Source organism: Coregonus clupeaformis, chromosome 36 (genome assembly GCF_020615455.1).
Source record: "Coregonus clupeaformis isolate EN_2021a chromosome 36, ASM2061545v1, whole genome shotgun sequence".
Lineage (NCBI taxonomy): Eukaryota > Metazoa > Chordata > Actinopteri > Salmoniformes > Salmonidae > Coregonus > Coregonus clupeaformis.
The window spans coordinates 41621535-41637323 of record NC_059227.1 but is presented as its reverse complement, the minus strand read 5'-3'; the positions used below and the strand labels follow the sequence as shown (position 1 = coordinate 41637323).

General features: G+C 45.3%; 1 pseudogene; it reads right to left on the bottom strand.

The window, feature by feature from the left end:
• Nucleotides 1–268: 268 nt before the first annotated feature.
• On the bottom strand, nt 269–15139 carry LOC123482707 (annotated as a pseudogene).
• Between the last annotated feature and the right edge of the window lie 650 nt (nt 15140–15789).

Sequence of the window (15789 nt, the reverse complement as noted above, 5' to 3'; positions counted from 1 at the left end):
TGCCCCGCTGCCATGCCTCGACATCTCTTGCCCCCTCCTCCAGCTGGCACGGCAGTTCCGCCTCCCAGTCGCCGCCTGCCAACCCCACCCCTGTGCCTCCCCCACTCTTAACTCTATTTCTTGGGTTTACTTTGTTTCAAGTCATCCACTACACCAAACTTCAGTTCCCCCCCCCCTCCACCCCCCCCTCAACCATCTGTCAATCCACATTTCCCTTGGGGACACCATCTTTGGGGAAACTGGTCCAAATTCCCTCACACTCTCTTTGTCACAACAGGTAGGATGTGCTCCCTGCTTTCCCCCCTCCTCCTCTCTTCGTTCGGGGGGCAGTAGGGGCGGGGAGGGCATCGTGGTAGTGGTTAGCTGTGTGGTAAGCTTTCTCGGTAGCCCAGCTCAATCTCATCCAGCTCTCGTCTCGATTCCGGGCCTCTTTTCCAGGCTGTCTCGATACTTCTTACGCTTCTTAGCATTGCCCTCCAGATTCCCGTAGGTACGTGTAGTGAATGTCTGGCGTCTCAGCGGATGTTTCCGTCATCTTCTCTCCCCCTCCCCCACAGTACCTGTCATGCCCGGGGATTAACCTACTGGAGGCCCCTCCCTTAGGAGACTTTCCGTACAGGTCTGACAGTCCTGATTTGAGGGCTCTGGCCCGGAGGGCGAGCTCCTGACTGCAATCAGGTCAAACTTACTCATGTTCCTGTGGGTCGGGCAGGCGTGGCTGGGTGGTGAAGTGGGTGCCCTCCTCCCCCTAGACTGTCACATCAAACATCCCCTTCAGAGAGCTGTTGCTTCCCAGGCTGTGGGGTCTGTTCGAGGGCGGGCCCTGAGCCCCAGGCCAGAGCCTCCGTGGTGGTGCAGGTAGTGGTCCTGGTACAGGTTGCTTCCTTCAGGTGGAGGTTCCAATCCTCTCCACCTCTTGATGTATCGCTAACATGTTATCCTCCCATGTATCGGAGGCTTGCATCGAGTGACCTGCCAGGCTGCGCCGGTGCTCAGAGATTTAAGGGCACTCTCGGATAAAGTCGGCCTGTGAGGCGAGCCGTTGACCCCGGACGGGGCCATGTTCTTGCGCGGTTCGGAGGGGCGCAATGTTGATTGGGTGTTGTTCATGGTGACCATGGTCAGCTGACCCTCTTCTCCTCGATCTAACCCCGTGGATGCAGCTGTAGATCTGTGAGTGAGAGGGTGGTTAAGCGGCATTAGAGAGGGTAGAGAGTCAGAGGCAAATAAAGAGAACAAAAAATGGGCTGCTAAGAGTAATGAGGAGAATGAGAGTAAACAGAGATTGTTAAATAACAAAAGCCATGTACATAGCCTATGCAACTGTTAACATACTCTACACATAATACCTAAACGAAATATAAAGAGTTTCACTTCTAGTACCTCTGGATTTACTCCTTGTTTGTTGTTTCTCCATTAAGTGATAAAATAATAAATATAGATTCACACATGACTAATTAATATATCTACATTTTATTTTTGTTTTAAGGAGAGCATGAAAATAGGAGAGAGGGGGGGATGGGGAGATGATTGATAATGACAGAGATGCAGTAAAGCCCTGTGGGTCTCAGCTCAATACCTTCAATCAATGTGATTAAAATTCAGCTGAACAATACCCTGGCAGTTAATCATACCCCCGGCATTGACCTGTGGACCTCCAACCAATAACATAAAACTCCAGAAGAGATGAGGCCAGGAAACACTGGCACTAACATGACAGAAAGACAAACCGTGCTATTTCCATCCTGTATTATATCTGATATTCAAATACAAATGGATGGATTCTAACCGGTGTGACAGATGGATGAGTGATCAAATCAATCTACCCAATATTTTTTATTTTTTTTTGTCTCAGAAATACAGCGGTAATGACCCTTTGGCCCCATTAATCAAAGGTGTCCTATCAATACTGCTGGGGTCAGATTCCTTAACAGGTAATTTTCATGTAATCTGTCCTCTCTCTCGCCTTGATGCCCATAACAACCATATCCAACCTTGTTCCTTGTCAACTCTTTCATCACGTTTGACATCTCCCCCTTTTAACTGTTACTTCATTGGTTGTCTCTGTGTACTGTATCTCTCTTCTCCTCCTTCTCCTCTTTGTTTCATCATGTCCCTCCATTCTCCATCTTGATGAGGCCACTGAGCCTCCATACCACTATTCTCCCCAGTGGCGTGTAATCATTGATGCCAAGGGAACCACTTCCCCAAATATTTACCAAGAAAAAAAGATAAAATAATTTTTTTTTCTCTCTGTGTTTTCATAATTGTCCTTCATTCGCAAGAGGCTAATATATCTCATCAGACCATCTGACACAAACACACCCCTCTGTCTCTGTATGTGTACCATCTACAGCATTTGATGCTGTCTGGTCATAAAGGTGTGACATTGTTGCCCCCTAGCACTAATGCAAGGAAGCCAGCGAGACATTTTGCCTCCCTTGATAAAAAAAAAACGTATAGAATAATAGCCAATCAGCGTTGAGCTAAACTGATACTCGACTGTGAATGGTCCTAGGCGCACAAAAAAAAAGTTCAAGGGAACCCAGCTAGCTAGCTAAAATTGTCCCTTTCCTAAAATTAGCTATATGAGTGGAATTTGACTTGTGGTTTTACTTAATTCTCCATTCTGGCCAATGATTATAACAGATTCTGATCCAATCATACATTCATACATTGTGCCCCTGAAATGGGGGGGATAAGTTCAATATGTAGCTAATGTAGGAGGCTAATGTTAACTAGCTACGTTGCCCATGAAAGGAAGTTAGGCTAGGGCAAGCATAAAAGCGTGTACTGTATGACAAGTCATAGACTGTTTCGTCAACATAGGGGATATTGGGGTTTTCTACAGTAGGGTGAGTCATGTTTTTCTACTTGCCCAACACCGCACACACACATCAGAACCATTGACTAAATTGTTTTTGTTATATTTTAGTTGTCACTGTATTAATAAGCATTGATTTATATGTTGAAATGTTAAGTTGAAATGGTGCTTAATAGTGGAGCATCTGTTTTCATTGTACTTGTGGTAACTCTCGTGGTTCTAAATCAACAGTTGTTTATAGTCCAAAAAATGTCGGAAATATTCTTTCCATGCTGTAGGTCATGTAACTGTTTGTTACATGCAATATGCTTTGTACTTTACCACAGAGTTGCTCTCGGTTTTGTGATGAAAAAGGTGTGGTTGAATTTATGCTGCCACTGTGTCTTCTTATTGTCTCTGCCATCCTATATATCAAGTGTCAAGGCATATGAACTAACAGGTTATAGAGCAAACAATGCAATTATCACAACACATAGGTTGTAATATGGCTTTCTTTTCCTGGCTTGCTTCCACAGTGATTTTACCCCCACCCCTCTATTCTCCCATATTCTCTGTACATGCTTCCTTGTGTTTACTCAACCCTCACCCTTGGCAATGTTAGATGACATATCATGTGTGCTCCATTTGACTGTTTGCAGAAAAATAAACAAAACAACAAATCCTTAGCATCGTTTTATGGTGCTTCATATTCAACTGAGATACTCCACATGCCCACGTAAATAAACATTCACAGACTGTCTCTGATTATCTTGGGCAGGGATGTGTGAATGGTAATAGCTCTGGCCTGAGGGTTAGAAATGTAAAGTCATGGAGGCACCTAAAATCTATAACTGTTACTTACATGTGTTTAAAATTCTCTCCCTTCTGTTTTGTGTATTTATGCAAATAATACTACAATGTGATCATTTAACACCCGATTAAGCTTAATACATTACATACTCATCTAAACTCCTAGCTAAAGTCATTAGGCGGTTTCTTAAAATCAATTAATTAATTAGTTAGTGAATTAGTTATAGTGTTGCAGTTAGAGGAATACTTTGCTAATAGCCCTGCTTATTTTTTTCCCCAGCGCAACTGTAACCAACAAGGGCTTGACACGTGACTCCGATCGGCGTGAATTTCTCATTCTTACGGCTACTTTTTAATTGCGGTAATAATAATAAAGTTTATTGGATTATGCTGTAATTAAAAACAGAATCAATCCAGTGGCACAGGGAAAGGGCGTCAATGGAAAATATAAAACTAAATGAGAATGAACCAATGTGAAGCCATACTCCAGGATTGTGAAAAGATAATAAACTATAATTTCCCTCATTGTTGTTTAATTATCCCTTAAATCTTGTCTGCGATGTACTACTAAACAAATATTGTGTTGTTTCCTCTAATATTTTGGAGCACTGAATCCTTTCTACACTTTAGAAAAAAGGTGCTATATAGAACCTAAAAGGATTCTTGGTGTCCCCATAGATAACCCTTTAAAACCCTTCTTGGTTCCAGCTAGACCTTTTTGAGTTCCATACAGAACCATTTCCATGGTTCTACATAGACCCAAGAGAGTTCTACCTGGAACTAAAAGGGTTCTCCTATGGGGATGGCCAAATAACCTTTCTGGAACAGTTCTTTCTAAGAGTAACTGTATTCAAGGGTCACATCCAGATATTTCTACAGTCACAACAACTAGGAAATAATATCATGAATACATGTCATAATGGAACCTCACACAAATCATACATCATTTTCCTCACTCTCGTCCCTCATACAAATGCTAATGTATAATCATCAACAATTACTAACCACTGTCATGACCACACCCAAACAACACACAACACACAACTAACATTACACTATAACACTAAACAAAAATATCAACTAGCAATATTAAACAAACTACTCTTTTCCTCTGTCTGTTTTCAAATAACAATGGTGTGTGTCGCACTGTAGTAAATGAGCCAAGTGGTTACCCCAAGCGTTTCACCTTGGTGAATTACACTGGAGCCATGTCAAAACAATTGAACATAAATCAAATACCTCGTACTTTGCTCCCAAATAACCTAATCTACCCTCATTTCTCTGGGCCGAGTAAACAATTGATTTTGGCTCAACATTTTGTATATATTTACCCCGGATGTGAAACGGCATTAGCATCAAAACAAAATAAGAAAGCTGTCTGTGTTCAAACTAAACTCAGAGTTTGGCATTGGTTGTCCACTGGGACATACTACCCGTATTTCTGCCAACGGTGCCTATAACTTCTACTTACCAGGTTTCCTTATGGACTACCTTTTCAGGAATAAAGCGCTCTCATTTTTTTACGTGTTATATGTGGGTTATGTAGTCTAACTCTAAAATGATCCAAAGGTTGCTGATGCAATCACATCACCACAGGAAAAAGCCTTAGTGAAAACGCCATGTATGAGTGTGTGTAGACCAGTTACTATGGGTGTCTGGGTGGCCTGGCTCACCCTGTGATGGAGAACGAAGCCTGGCTTGCCCGTGCAGTAGCCCATGAAGCAGAAGCGCGGTTGCCAGTAGAAGGCATGCTCGTCGATGAAGGTGATGCACAGAGCCATGGCCGCCCCCAGCATGTAGAAGGCCCCCATGTTGTCCACATCCAGCTGCTGCTCATCACCTCGTTCTTCTCTGGTGGCAGATCCCCGTTAGCCACATGCCTCTACTCCTCCCGCTGTCACCTGGAGAGAGGGACAGGATGGAGGGGGAGTCAAGGAAGAGTGGGGGACAGGGGGGGGGGGGGAGAGTGGGGACGGCGGATGGAGGGAGGAGTGGGGACTATAGAGAGGGAGGGAGGGGTGGAGGGAGAGAAAGGGGGGAGTGGGGAAGGGTGTGGAGAAGGGAGGACTATGTAGCGGGGATATATATTGGAGGGGGAGATATGCAAAGTGAGCAGAGAAAAGGTACAGGGACGAGGGGTAGGGAAAGACACTTGAGAATATAGGTCTGAAAATGATTCCTAAAACTGTAGAGGACAACAATTAAAGGCTAATGCATGCAAGTCTTTGGTGGCATTTTAATAAATACATCTCAGCTTTTTTATTCATACGCACACTTCCAGATTCAGCAAATAACCCATGTGTGCCATGTTATATGGAAATATTGTCTCTGATTGTGTGTTCCACGTTCCACCATTCCCGAGTCTTATCTTCTCTTTGTGTCACCTTGTGTAACATCACAGCAGTTAGTTCTGCACTTCCTGGCAGGACTGGCGTTACTTAATTAAGCATACATTCAGATGGCTGTGCACATCAGCAGGGCTCTCGCATGGGACCACTGGCCCCTGAGCATCAACACACACACACACACACACACAGATGATCGAATTCAGGTCCACTGCCTGCTGCGCCTGCATGGCTCCTTCACTAAGGCGACTGGTGTGATATGGGGCTCAGTGACGTCTGTGAGACCACAGCTCCCCTGGGGCCCTAGGCATCCTCCTCTGCTTTAAGTACTGTCTGGGAGCTTCATCGTCAAACCAGCCGCCGTCTGCACCTTCACAGGCCCCTGGTCTCTCGCGTGAATCGCTTTCTCAAACTAGGCCACACTGAGAGGGGTGAATGTTGGGGCGTGTCAATGTGCTTGAGGGCCACTTGCTAAGCTTTGGCTGGATTACACAGCCGCCCAATGATACCCATATTCACACCTACACACACAGAAAATATACAAAAACTGTTTACTATTCCTACACACACAATACTTCTTTCCCATCCCTAATACAAAAACACACTCCTTATCCAAAGCTTATATCAGGTCATATACCCTGTACATTCTACAAACACAGAAACAAGACCTACACACACGTCTTCTAGGGCTACCCACATTCACACACCCCCTTGTCCACAGAGTGTAAAATCACCAGCAGCTATACTGCACCTCTAACTAGACACTATAGGTGGGGCCTGGAGGGCCCTTGGTCCAGATCCTCAAGACAGGCTGAACACACCCAAATAAACTGGCTCCAGCACAGACAAGCTGCAGAAAAAAACTACTTCTATATGGCTTTTAATGCAGTATGACTGTGCTCATTCAAGGTTGGACACAGCCATATTATGCACAATATCTACATACAATTTTGTTTATATTTTAGCCAGTTGTCAATATCCAAGTATACAATTCCATGGGGAAACATTACACAGCACTCTCTCAATAATTTCCCAATTTTCTAGTTTTATTGCATTTCTCTCCAAACTTGGCTGTTTTCCATCAAAGCACACCGTTAAAACCCTCAGTAATGTCCACTCCCTAGCTGAAATATTCTGTGTGAATTCTAACTGAGCGTCGCTCTCACCATCTCCAAGAGCTGAAGGACTGGCCATCCACGTGTCTCTTCCAGCCAGATTCCTTCTGGATGCGATCCTACCCGTGAGCAAACACCTTCCCACTGCCGATGTCACCAGCTTACAGCCCTCGTCCCCTCCCGGCCATGTGTTCAGCACTGCTGCGTCGTAGATAAGGCATCAGTTTACTAATGAATTTACATATTACTTCTGCCTAGCTTTACACTGTAACTACTCATCCCAATAACCTGTTCAGTAGCCCTTATATTGTGATAAGGATTACTTATGCCTGCTTTGCCAAGGGCTACAGTTATCACGTACTGTATAATGGTAACACTCTTGTGCTGGTAAATGAATAAGAGCTTTTAATGAGAAACAGGAGAATTACAACTAAGTACTAAAAGGAAATAGAATACATTACATAATAAAGTAAGTGAAAGACTGCAACAGGGTTGCGGGGGATACTGAATTGACATGGAATTGACCAAAACCCTGGTCAGCAATAGGGGGACACCATGTTCCCCCATTCACCCAGACTAAGGCCCCGTTCCCCCTCCTCTCCCAGACTAAGGTCCCGTTCCCCCTCCTCTCCCAGACTAAGGCCCCGTTCCCCCTCCTCTCCCAGACTAGTCCCGTTCCCCCTGCTCACCCAGTCTTCAGCCATGGGCCTCGTCCACGTTCTTCTGGTGGAACTTGAGTCATTATCTCATCTCCTTGTGTTGTTCTTGATGTTCCTTTCCTGCTGCGTTGGCTCCCAAACGGGCGGGAATTCTTGGGTCTCTGGACTGGGGGGAATGAGAGGGGGAGAGAGAGAGAGAGGGGAGAAGAGGAGAGGGAGGAAAGAGGGGGGGCGGGGGAGAGAGAGATAAGATAAGGGGTGTTGAAGAGCGATAGAGGCATAGAAATAATGATGGCGTGAGAAAGTGGTGGCGGGCAGAGGACAGGGATAGAAATCGGGAATCAAGGTAAGATGGACAGAGAGAGTGTAATGGAGGTAATGAGGGGAGAGATAGTAAGAAAAACAAGTAAAGGACTAATAAGTTTAATGACAGGCCTTACCTTCTTGTCGCTGAGTCCAGCCCTGGTCCCCATGCTCCTCCTGGATCTACTCCGGTTGGCAGTGTGGGAGGCCAGGAAGATACAGCGAAGGCCCACACAGACACCATGATCTTACTGGTCCAACCCTTGGGGTTCTGCACTGGGACAGGTTGTTTAAAACCAACCCCGCAGCCAGATGGCCTTGCCGATGGTGAAGGAGGGCCCTCCAGGCTCTGATGGAGGACAGGTAGTGATCACAATGAGGAATGGTCTCAGGGAGGTGTCTCAGTGTTTAGATATGTTGTGGTTACTGTAGGATCATAAAGCACAATGTGGCTAGGGAAGCGAGAACACAACTGATAGGACAACGGTGCTGTGCCATTCTAATACACCTGGGTAAGTGTGTTGTATGCAGATGAGACTTTAGTCCACTACTAAGTATGCCTATTGTTGTTGTATATTCTGTCTGGTTATCTCACTACCACACAAGAATGAATCCATCATATTACTTTTTGGCACATCAGTTGTATTTACTGTTCTTAATAGCCTCCAGGATATCACTAGTTGAATCCAACATTTATCCAATTCGCACAAACACTGTTCCCAAGGCTCTGTATCTAACATCACTCCTACGCTTTATGGAAGAGGGTCTTATTCTCCAGAACATGAAATGAGAGAGATTTAAAAAAATATGGTCTCTAAATATAGCCCCATCATGAATAGGATGGAGAGACATTGGTCCTCTGTAGCTCAGCTGGTAGAGCTCACGGGCGCTTGAACGCTAATAGTGGGTTCGATCCCGGGACCACCCATACACAATTTATGCACTCTACTTATCGCTTTGGATAAAAGTGTCTGCTAAATGGCATATTATATTTTATATTATTATTTCTTTTTGGCTGGGAGATCTAATAAAAACTTGTCCCATCCCTGTCCAGGCCTGACATGTATTCCTGAAAATATGGAAATGCATGCAAAACACAGGGCCCGCATTAAAATACACTGAAAAAGAACCAGGAGGCATCATTGAAATCAATAAGACTTCATCTGCACTCGGCTCTGAGAGGTAAAGGAGGACGGAGGGGTGTCAGGGTTTACTGGCAGCCATGTGGGGGGAAGGTCACCCCACAGGTGTGTGTGTGTGTTAGAGGGGGAGAGAGAAAAATATGCATGTGCATGTGCGTGTGTGTGCATGTGCGTGTGCATTTGTGAGAGAGATGTTCGTGCCAGTGTGGAGCCCTCTCACCTCTGCCATCGCCACGCGGTTTAGCCCACAGGGCTGAGGTACTCAAACACAAACACAGCAATTGCCGACACCTTCAGCAGCATCACAACATCATCACCCACACATCAGCACTGAAAGGCTCTGAGAAAGGAAAGGCCAAGGGGGGGAGGGCGGGAGAAAAAATATGCAAATGAGGAGTACAGCAGCGAAACAAATGAGTGGATAGAGCGGGGAGGGGAAGGCGATAGGGTGGGGTAGGAATAAAATATCGGAGGAATAACACGAAAGTTACCACATTATAATTCTCTTATTCCTACATTTGTATTGTAAAGTTGGCAGCGTCTGGCGGAGTCTGTTTGTGGGTCACACTCACCGAGGAGGGCACGGCGGTCCGTTGCTCGGGACACCATGGCGCTATCTCTCATAAGGGCACCGGGAGAGTCAATACCTCTACCTCTCCTTGTTGATGGTGAGGGGCCCACCGCCACCTGTGGGCCTTCTTCGTCTCTACCTGAGGGAGGTGGGGGAGTAGAGAGGGAGAAACAGTAGGGAGGGGGGGAGTGAGAGAGAAGAAGGTCAATGAGAGACAGTTTCTACACATCAAGAACATTCAAGTAGACTTGTGCTCCACAGTGAGGGAGGGAGGAGAGGACAGAGGCGGGGGGGGGGGGCAGAACAGACAGACGAGGGAGGGAGGTTGTTCAGTGTCTAAGCTTGAAATACCACCCCATTCCATTCCTCCTCCTTCCTCTCCTCCTGCTTTCCATCCCTCCCTTAATGCCCCTCTATCTCTACAGTATATTAGCTCTAAATACCCTGGGCCCTACAGCCTGGGGTAGAGTGGGACAGATGCTGTTATAAGGTGTGTGTGACAGAGGGAGGGGAGGGGGAGGGGGGAGTGAACTTTTGCCTTTACCTGTGGTCTGGAGGTTTGTCCAAGATTTGTTTGTTTAGTGTGTGTGTGTGCGTGTGATGTGTGTCTCCCCAGGGGGGCAGAGTCTGTCCAGCAGTGTCCCCACTTCCTCTCTCTCTCTTATTCTCCCTCATCTCCCTCCCACGGCTTTCTCTCTCCTTATGAAAGTACTATGTGGGTGGTACTGAGAATGACCAACTCTTCGTGTGTGTTCTGTGTTCACGTCTGTGATGTTTAAGCCAACTCATGTAATCAAGAGTATTGCCTAAAATATTTTTGGATTATGAGGAGTTGTGAGCTGCCTTCACTCCATCAATGCCGACACCAGCGAGCACGTTATCAGCACAAAATGGAGAGGAACCAACTTTATCCCCTGCATTGAGTTCTTGCTCTTTTTTTCACAGCTCTGGTGCATTTGTAATCAAGGGCATCTATGTGATCCATCGTCTTGTGTGCAGATCAGGGGTCATTAAGAGTGTGAGATCACGGCCTGGCGGAGGGCCAGTGTGAGAAGGACGCTGCTGAGCGGCGCTGGGATGGGAAGGATGCTCTACTCCATTAACATTCCTCTCTCTAGTGTTAAAGGATGGTACATTAGCCCCTTTTACTCCACATTCCACACCCCTTTAGAACAGGTGACCGTTCTGGCCTTGGAGGCCCAGTCTCCATTTGAATCTACGTGGCTTTGAATAAGGGGTCTGCTAAATGGCTGAATTATAACGTCAATGTGATTTGTTAGGAAAATGATTAGTCCTGTCTTACAGTGGGTTTTTCACCTAACATCCTTCTATTTCTATTATTTTTACCCACAGCCTTTGGGCTGTTACAAAGGTGAGGCGCAACACTAGAATTTTCCTGAAGTTAGAACAAAGTTGTAAACTTCGCTACTATCTGCCTCAGTGCAATTGCTACTGCTGTAAATTAGAACTGACAACAACCTTACCTTGGGACCAATGTCGATTACGGGGCATCTTTATAACACAAACTGGACTTTCATGTAGACTGCTCTTTACCAGCTTGGTGAAGTGCTTAACCTACTACATTAGCTATTGCCCAATCTAATACTGGTACATGGAAGTGAACGTCTGTCTGTAAGTCACTCAGAATGAGTTTGCCTTCCAGTACTCCAAGTTTATAACAGAGGGCATGATGCCTGTTGGGATAGCCACTGACACAGATACGACACAGACACAGACAAACCACTGGCAGACAAACATAACAGATTGATACCTGCAGACTGATAAACAACAGACTACACAGTAGCTAACCCCATGTCACTATCATACACACACTACTCCACTCCTGAGGCCCACCTCTCCCACCATCCGTTCCAGGTGCCGTTGATCTTCTTGCCGTGTTTTCCGTTGGTCACAAGTAGGGGTCATAGGTGAACTTGGCGTGCTTGGCGATCTTCTTCCGGGATGTCGGTGCAAAACCCTTACAGCAGCGCTTGATATAGATCCCGAGTCTACGGTTTTATTCCTGAGAGAGAGAGAGAGAGAGAGGAGAGGGAGAGGGGGGGGGGAGCGGGAGAGGCGCATAAGGAGAAAAGCATGCAGAGAATTAGGGTACCATAAAATGGAGGAAAGGAAGAGAGAAAACAATGAATAGGGGGGGGGGAGATATAGTAGAGAAAGTGCAACAGGAATAGACAGATTGAGGCAACTAAAAAAGTTTAAAAGGTGATAGGGACACAATAGCCCTATTAACACTGGGCATTCATACAGCTGTAGGCGCAGAATTATTTTCCTGCTGAACCTATGTTTAGACAGAGATTACGAGGAACATTATCAGCATCTTAAAGCGTTCTGCTTTCTATAGACTTTAACAGAGCTCTTCCTACCCCCTAGCCTGGATTTGGATCATCATCATGCCATGTTGCCACGGCAAGTGAGACAGAGGTGGAGGGGGGACATATTGGACACAGGACAGGTACCCACACAGTTGAGGCTTAATCACTCAGAACAGATGTAGAGATACTAAGGCGCGCATTCATTACTGTAAGAATGGGGTTTGTCTTAGCTTATATTGTGATTGTGGGACAATATAAGGGGCATAACTAGAATTATTATACATCTTAAAATTATAGACTTGACACTGCTTTACATCAATACTTTATATTATTGTTAAATACATTGTTGTGGAATTGTGAAGGAATTTCTGTGGTATTATACACTTACAGTAGTGTTAAAGATATGCATTGTGTTATAGACATTGTATGTGGCATTAGAGCAGTGTTGTGGAGAGTTTTCCCCTCACATTGTTTGGAGCGCTGTCTCCTGCAGGTACAGTGTTCCTCATACAGGTGCCACTGAGGGGTTCAACGTCCTTCCACGATGGCGGGAACGAGCCTCCTCCAGCGTCACGATGGAAGGTGGTCGTCCTCCGGCTCTCTGCCCCTGATAATTCAAAGCGTACCTTTCTTCATGACAGGAGCCATTCCCACTTCCCCCACCTGACTCCAATCTATGCTGTTCTGTTTACAGATTGATGTTTCATTTGACTTTTTGCCAATATTGGTTACATGTTATGAATGTCCCCTTAAAAATTCATTTAATTAAAAGTACTTATTTTCATTTCTTATTATTTTCCTATCTTCGTTACACAATATTGAGATTTACCTTAAACATGTCATGATAACACTCAAACACCAAAACAGTGGAGGACGTAGTGTGAGTGAGTGTTTGATTGATTAGTAAAACACAACAGAAAAAAACAATTTCAACAACTGTAGATTGCTCTATCCCTCAGCAGCGGCTGGCAAAGCCCCGAACTGGACCGAGCGCACTGGGTAGGAGAAAGGTTAACGTGAAGGACGGCAGAGGAAGGGGAAAGGGTGATTACGAGGGGGGGGCACGTAGAGGGAGGAGAGTAATTCGTATGCAAATGAAAGCACTCCTGACCATGTCCAACTCAATCCCTGGAGGACCCTCCAATCCCCACGCTGAATTAGCACCATCATTTACTCAATTTTCACCATCACTGCTGCCACAAATCATACCTAAGACTCTGTCTTTTGCCCTCTACTCCAACAGCAGCTAACGGGCACTTATTTCAGGGAATGGGCGTGGGGTGTAAATGGATATGGATGATCAACTAATTGGGCCTGTCAAGATGTGAGATGGACAAGGTTGAGCATGTGCGCGCATGCGCCCTCCCTCAACCCATACGCTCACACACATGCCTAACACACACACACACTCCAGAGAGGAAGTTGGCAGGCTGCAGCGACTGACTGGGCTACTACCTCTCCTCCAACAGAGAGGGAGGGGTTACAGTCAACTCACAGTGTGTGTAGACTGGACAGGATACTACTGAAGCTTCAAACTATTCAGTGTGAGGCGGAGGGTGAAGCCTGCACTCTTCAAATCCAGAAAGTGGTCCAGCTGAAGTCAAAAAATTAAACATGAGAGTGAGAGGGAGCAGAGGGAGGGAGAGGGGGGGGGAGTCACCTTGCTCGCTCTGATCAGAGGACAGAATATAGATTACCAGAGGCGATTAGAGGCTGAAGAGATAGAATAATGAGTGAGTAATTAAACACACAGTGAGGCATTAAAATACAAATATAAACTAACACAACCCCCAACACACACACAAACCAACACACACCACCCACACATACACACACACCAACAAACACACACACACACACACACACACACCACCACACACATACAAACCCCGAAGCCTCACCAGCATTGTCCCACTGCCTCATCTTGTCCAGTGGATGATGACTAGTTTGGGATGCATCTGTAGCCATCCTCACTGGAAGGACAGGTTCCAGCCCTCAAACGTTACGTTCATCAGGTACCTGGATAGGAACAGAGATTCAGGTTAATAAGGCTCTTATTCCCACACACAGGGTAGAGTGGCGATATCTGTGCAGTGAAAATAGGATCAAATAGAATACAGTAGAATAGAGTAGAGTAGAATAGAATACAGTAGAATAGAGTAGAGTAGAATAGAATACAGTAGAATGAAATTAGAGTAGGAATACATAATCCAGTAGAGAATATAGAGTAGAATAATCCTATTGTAAATATAATCCATAAATAGTAAGTAATATTCATAATTTAATACAGTAGAGCATGGCTACTATCCGACTGCAGTGAGGCGGCAGACAGGACAGCTCTTTACTTGTTCTCCCTAACTATCACTTCAATACTTGCAACCCCTTTCAATGTGCTTCCGTTTCATGTTAGTGGTATCTCTCTGTTTTCTAGCTGTCGGATATGTATGTGCCAGTGTGTGTGGGAAGAGTGTGTGTGTGTGTGTGTATGTGTGTGTGAAAACACAAGTGTTTCTTCAGTACTCAAAATCTTCCCTCTTCTACTCTCTCTGCCTCTGTCTCTCTCTGCCTCTCTCTCTCTCTGCCTCTCTCTCTCTCTGCCTCTCTCTCTTTTTTCTGGGTTACTGTTTCCATGGCAACACTCTGCCTCAAAACCACGCACACAATACATAGATAAATAAATACATGACAAATATTATGCATGACTGGAGATGAGAGTGATGCGTGTGTGTGTGTGTCTGTGTGTGTGTTCCTCTGATATGCATGTTTGTACTACCCCCTGATGGTGTCTCTGCATTGAGAGCAAGCACTGTCATCCCAACAACATGCCCGGCAACACTAGCCAGGCAGACCGCCACACTGCATACCAGTAACTACAAAAAGCTCTAAATACCAGTAACCACTAGAAAAGCTCACCACCTATCAATGTTCTCCCCTAAACTCCCTAGACCCCACCACTCACTTCCTCTCCCACACCAGAGCAGCTCTCCACAGACCTCAGCATGCCAGCATGGAAGTCACAGTCCACACAGTCACACATCACCACGTCATCCCCTGCCATCCCCCCCCGTTTTGTGTTCCTATAATAACAAATTAACATCCCATCATACTTAGGGTCATTATAAAAATGCTAGGCAGCCTTGGTATGATGTGGTCCTCTGTAGCTTTCAGCTGGTAGACCACGCGCTTATATACGCCAAGGTAGTGAGTTTTGATCCCGAGGACCACCCATACACAAAAAAAAAAAGAAATGTAATACACGCATACTGTAAGTCACTTTATAACGTTGCTAAATTATTATATTATTTTTTGGCTACCATGGCTATTCCCAAATAGGATACAATGCCCCGATTGGTCACTAACGTTTTGATGAACATAAACGTTTTCCACCACCGTCAACAAAACACCAAATGATGGAATTTCTCTGGAAAGAATGGTGTTGCAATCCTTCCAATAGAGTTCCAAACACTTGTAGAATCTATGCCAAGGTGCATTGAAGCTGTTCTGGTCATGGTCCCATACGCACCTATTAAACACTTTCGGTGTTTCCTTTATTTTGTCAGTTACCTGTGTGTTGTGTAATGAGAGGTATACAGTACACCACTGTACCTTGGTATGATGTGTGCAGGAGAGTGGGAGAGTCTGTGATTTTTGATAGAATGATTGGTAAGCAAGTAGATGCAAATTGTAAAACATTCTGTTCTGTTGCTC